Source organism: Gekko japonicus, unplaced genomic scaffold (genome assembly GCF_001447785.1).
Source record: "Gekko japonicus isolate JY-2015 unplaced genomic scaffold, Gekko_japonicus_V1.1 scaffold344, whole genome shotgun sequence".
In the NCBI taxonomy this organism is placed as follows: domain Eukaryota; kingdom Metazoa; phylum Chordata; class Lepidosauria; order Squamata; family Gekkonidae; genus Gekko; species Gekko japonicus.
This window is the reverse complement of record NW_015174284.1, coordinates 611011-617010: the sequence shown is the minus strand read 5'-3', so window position 1 is coordinate 617010 and position 6000 is coordinate 611011. Positions and strand designations below refer to the sequence as shown.

Sequence of the window (6000 nt, the reverse complement as noted above, 5' to 3'; positions counted from 1 at the left end):
TGGGTTTTTAAATTGTATAATATGCTTTTAAAATGTATATATTTTGGTAATTTTGTATTGTTGTTTTATGTTGCAAGTTTTATCTTGCCTGTAAGCCGCCCTGAGCCCTACGGGGGAGGGCGGGGTATAAATTTAAATAATAAATAAATAAATAAATAAATAAAATAACCTGCGGAACTCACCATCACTGGATGCAGTGGTGACCACTAGGTTAGGTTGGGTTAGAGACATTCAGCAAGCCCAACAGCGTGCACGCTCTCTCCGCATCAAAGCAAAGAATGGACACAGTTTCTGTGCACAGTTGCCAGCTCCAGGTTGGGAAATACCTGGAATTCAGGAGCATCCACCACCTCCTGAGGTAGTCTGAGCCACTCTGTGTGTGTGTGTGGGGGGGTGGGTGTGGGTGTGGCGCGCGCTCAGCAGCTGGACTTCCTTCTCTCCAGGCCCTGCCTGGAGGTTGGCAACCCCATAATGGGGGCACGGGGGGCGCCAGAAGGTGGTCTCGCCTAGAGTACAAAAAACCCTGGAGCCGGCCCTGACAAGAGCCATTTGAAACCTGCTGGGAATGTAAAACCAACAGGCCGAAAATTACCAGCAATAAACCCTTTGGAGTGGCCGTTCGCCACTCACCTGACTCAAGCAGGAATTGACTCCACTAAATGGCAAGCTGCAACCACCCTTTGGACAGCTGTCTCCACCATCTGCCACCCCCCTTTACCCACTTGCCATGCTGTAAAGTTCTCAGGTGTTTGCCCCGGCTGTTCAAAGTCCAGGACTGGTAGTGCAAATTCCAGCCTGGCGATGTAACGCAAGCACGATGACCGACATTTCCTTTTTTAAAAAGTGCAGCCAACAGGAAAAGAAAAACATACAACGTGAAAGGAACCTTACAGCATATGCAAGGTGCCAAATGGCTGCAAGGGCTCTAGGGCTGCCAAACCCCAGCTGACACCTGAAGATCTCCTGCTATTATAACTGATCTCCAGATAACCCAGATCAGTTCCCTTGGAGAAAACGGCTGCTTTGGAGGGTGGACTCTAGAACATTATACCCTGCTGAGGCCTTTCCCCAAAGCCTGCCTTCCCCAGGCTCCACCCCCCCAAATTTCCAGGTATTTCCCAACCCAGAGATGGCAACCCTAACAGCTCCCAGAATTATAGGATAATAGCAGATTGCAAACAATGAGGGTAGGAAGAAGGTTGGTGGAAACTCCCAAAGTTCTAACTTAAGACACTGGAGGTGCTTGGATAAGGTGACAGGAGAGCTTATGGAAAACCAAGGAATCCTGGGAACAACATCTCATAGGACCAGAAGTGGACAGGCCACCTGCAAGTGGTCCCAGCACTTAGAGCCATTAAGCTTTGTTGCTGATCACTTGAGGGCAACACTCAGTGGCAGAGCACCTGCTTGGCACGCAGAAGGTCCCAGGTTCAATCCCCACCGACTCCAGTAAGAAGAATCCCAAAGCAGGGGACATGAAAGACCTGAGACCCCGGAAAGCCACTGCCAGTCAGAGTTGACAACACTGACTTTAACACAGCAATCATCTGACTCAGTGTAAGGCAGCTTCCTAATGAGGATGGAAGGAAGGACCAAACCAGGAAGGAAAATCCTAGCAAAGCATCTCTTTGTAGCTTCTTCTGCTTGTTTTTAAAGGAGTGGAGGCCAATGCCTTCCAAAATAACCTTCCACATTCCACCCACCAGACTTGACCTGGGTTTTTTTTACCTTTACCATTTGTGATCCTACAAGAACTCCCTTAACTTACAGAGATGGTAAACAAAGCCAGGTGCTGAAAGGGGGTGAGAGGTAGTGTCTTAAGGAAGCTATTTGTTTAAGAAAGGCATTCCTCATAAAGTAAGCGAATGTTTTGGAAACCAAACTCAGCGCAGATTCATAGACAGTTCACAGAGGGCCAGTGGGGGACAAAGGCTAGCATGCCTGAAGAGGAGACCAGGCTCAAATCCCTACAGCCATGATGACCCCGGGTGAGCTTAGGACAGTCACAGCCTCTCTGCTCAGCCTACCTCATGGAGCTGTGCCTGGCAAGGATGAAATGGAGGAGGGGAGAAGTATGGGTGCTTCCCTGAGCTCAGTGGAGGACAGGCCAGATAAAAATTGTGCAACAACCTATGTGTTTGACGACTGGGTTATATTTGTTCCTGTTGGGTGTGCTTGACCACTGGATTGTATTAGTTTCTGGTTTGATTTTGCTTGCAGGATTGTCACAATTTTTCCATTCATTTCTTAAAACTCCTACCTGAAAATGTGCTTAGAAGTCTGCAAACCACACACTGAAAAAAGGGGTCACCAAACGACACCACTCCTGGCACCTGCCAAGTGCTTTTAGAAAATGGGCGGGGCTAGGTGGGGCTTTTCCAAGCAGGGCTTCTGATTGGCTGTGCAGATTAAAAGGCATCCTGTTAAACAGGGTGTCTGTCTGAAATGTTGAAGAGTTACTGTTAGAGTTGTATGTAACTTCTACCTCCTACAGCAGCCATTTTGTTATTGGCTCAGCCCACCATGGCAACCATTTTGTGATTGTGCCCCCCGCCCTTTGTCAGAATTCCAAAGGAATCCACAGGCCCAAAAATGTTGGGGACCCCTGACATGGAGTACCGGTGCACATGTTCCTGCTCACAACAGACACAGCTCCAGAACAAATCCACCAGACACTGAATTGGATCCAGCACAAAATTCCCACTTGTGCTAGAGCTCATGCACAAGTGGAAATGTAAGAAAAAGACCAAAGTAGCCACTCGCACTGTCAAACTTACTGTATCCCCCACTAGTGTTTCCGCTTGTGCAAGACTTTCCACTACCAATTTCTGGGCCCTATATAATATATAAGGAGGGAAGCGCTAGGTATTGCACAAGTGGAACTGCACTCCTGAATAGAGATGTGAAGGCCCGGAAAAAAACCGGAAAAATTCGGGGGGGAACTGGTTTTTTTCCTGAAGCCTTTTTTGTTTTTTTCCGAAAAATTGGAAAAATTGAAAAAAGAAAAGAAAAAAAATGATTATGGAACGTTTTATTTTAACATAATAAAATATTTTAAGACAAGGTGTTCAAATATTTTCCAAATCATTTCTAATATATATATATATGGTATCATATTGATCTAATTTCTGTGCACTGAGGACAAGCAAGTCCTAGGTTACAAACTGAACTCTCCAATGCAAGAACAAGATGCATTTCTTCCTTTAGGAGGTGCTATTGTCAGAAGAAAATAAAAAGGTTTCAGTTTTGTTTTTGCATGTGGGTGGGTATTCTGTTTGTAATAATTGTTTGGATACACTAAGAAGAAGATAAGAGATTGGATTTATACCCCGCCCTTCACTACCCAAAGGTGTCTCAGGGCGGCTTACAAACTCCTTTCCCTTCCCCTCCCCACAACAGACACCCTGTGAGGTAGGTGGGGCTGAGAGAACTCTTGACAGAAACTGCTTTTTTTTCAAGAACAGCTGTGCCAGAGTTATGGCTTGCCCAAGGTCATCCAGCCAGGTGCAAGTGGAGGAGTGGGGAATCAAACCCGGTTCTCCCAGATTAGAGTCCGTGCACTTAACCACTACACCAAACTGGCTCACTATATGCAGTCTACTCAGACTGGCAGTGGCTCTCCAGGGTCTCAGGCAGAGGTCTTTTTCACATAACCTACTGCCAGATCCTTCAACCAGAGATGCTGGGGATTGAACCTGGGACCTTCTGCATGCCGAACAGACGCTCTGCCACTGAGCAGTTTGTTGATGTTTCCATATCGCTAGATCCAAGCCATCATTTCTTCACAGTCCTCTGGGACCTGTCACATGTTGGCACTTTCACTGCCTGGACCATCCCACTGTGGAATATCACTCCCTCTAAAAGTAAACAAGTTGCTTTGTGCCAACCATGAAAGTGGCAAAAGCGGGCCATCCACAAAACGGGGGCTCCTTCACAATGGAGGGGCTTCCCAGTGGCATGCACGGAAGAATGACCTTGCAAAGTAATCAGAAGGGTGGGGGGGGTGAAATACAAAAACTATGCTAATAAGGACTGAGCATGCTTAGGAGGCATGAAATGCTGAAAACAGCTGAGCGTCAGTTTAAGGGGAATGGGCAGGGTTGCCAACCTTCAGGTGAGAGCTGGGGATCTCCCAGAATTACAACTGAGCTCCAGATGACAGAGATCAGTTCCCCAGGAGAAAATGGCTGCTCTGGAGGGTGGTGCTGCTGAAGTCCTTCCCAAGGCCACCCCTTCCTAGGCTCCACTCTCAAAATCTTCAAGAATTTCCCAACCCAAAGTTGGCAACCCTAGGAAGGGGAAGGAGGGAACTGTGGACATTAGCCTGCTCAAAGTCCAATAGACATTTACAGAGGGAGACTCAGAGGTGGGGAGGATGTTTCATAGCCACAGATGGTCGGACCACAACTAACGGGTTGAAATTAAATCACAAGAGTTTTCAGCTAAACATTAGGAAGAACTTCCTGACAGAGCGTTTCTTCAGTTGAACAGGCTTCCTCGGGAGGTGGTGGGCTCTCCTTCTTTGGAGGTTTTTAAGCAGAGGCTAGATGGCCATCTGACAGCAATGCTGATTCTGTGAACTTAGGCAGATCATGAGGAGGAAGGGCAGGAAGGGCTGCATCCAATGCTCCCTCTAAATTCTACTTTGTGAGTTACTGGCATTAAAGTTGTGAGCAAGCTATTTGGCTACTGCATAAATTAGTTTCCTCTGGAGCCATGCTTTCTGAGCTAAGACAACAATCTGTGAGCTGGAGGCTAAAAAAACTGTGAGCTAACTCACACTAACTCAGCTTAGAGGGCTTATGTGGCCCTTTCTTACACACATAGGGAAATGCAATCGCCACTTTGGAGTAAGGAAGCAATTGTTCTCCAGGCCAATTTGGCCAGGGATCCTGGAGAGGTTGTTTGTTTTTGCCATCTTCTGGGCATGGAACAGGGGTCACTGGGTGTGGGGGGAGGTAGTTGTGAATTTCCTGCATTGTGCAGGGAGCTGGACTAAATGACCCTGGAGGTCCCTTCCAACTCTATGATTCTAAATGGTTCTCCAGGCTCCGCTTGAGATTTCTCATGGGTTCCCAGCCAGTAACTATTTAAAGAGGAGCAGAGCCAATAACCACACTCCCCGCCCACATGCCCTCCCCAACAAGCTTGTGAGTCGTAACAAGCCAGAATCAGCTTGAGACCTGACACAATGATTCTGCAAACAAGTTGTGAGTCTGGCAAAATTCTACACAGGCCTGAATGCACAAGTCAGCTGCTCACCCAATGTACGAGCAAAGTGCGAGCTGGCAACAGATCAGGCACAGACCGCTCCGACTGCATGCCGGGGAAGAGCAGCAAAAATCTGACGGATCTCAGGCTGGTCATCTCTGTCCCCAGTTGGAACAGCACAGATCACAGTTCATGGGCTTCTTGCTTTAACACACACCCCCAGAAGGCCAGGCCACAAAACAATATTAATGCAGCAGTGTTGGAGATCAACTCCTGCCAGATGTGGCCCCTGCTGCAGAGAGTGCTCCAAGCTTCCCACATCTGGATAACCCTGAGGCAGCCCAAGTGAACCCAAATGACTATTATGTAATTATACATAAGCGATGAGAGAGAAGAGGGTGGGTAAAGAAGTGAGATCCACGTGAATGTTTTCAGAAGGCACTCCCATTCAGAAAGAGAGAAATCCTTCTTGCCACAAAATTTCTCACATGGGCCTCTTCATTGAAGAATCTGATAAAATTTGTGGGATGGCAACAAGGCAAGGCCTCCCTCTCAACATTTATGCCAAGCCACAGACTACTCAGATCTGGTTTCCTAGATCTTGGTTTGGATTCAATGTGCTTGGCCATGGTGCTTTGCAGAATGTGTCTGGCTGTGCCCAGATAAGCCACAGACCACATTTCCCAGGCAAAACACACCCAGCTTGTACGGAGCCCAGACCTCACCCAGACAAGTAAGAGTCAGTCAGAGGAGAATATGGAAGGCAATGCCAAGCAATGCCAACTCTTA

The 6000-nt window shown here is 47.5% G+C and overlaps 1 protein-coding gene across 1 annotated transcript in view; it reads right to left on the bottom strand.

Annotated features, from left to right (window-relative positions):
• PTPRU (protein tyrosine phosphatase, receptor type U) overlaps nucleotides 1-6000 on the bottom strand; it is a 563689-nt gene that overhangs the window by 497897 nt on the left and 59792 nt on the right. The window lies entirely within an intron of this gene.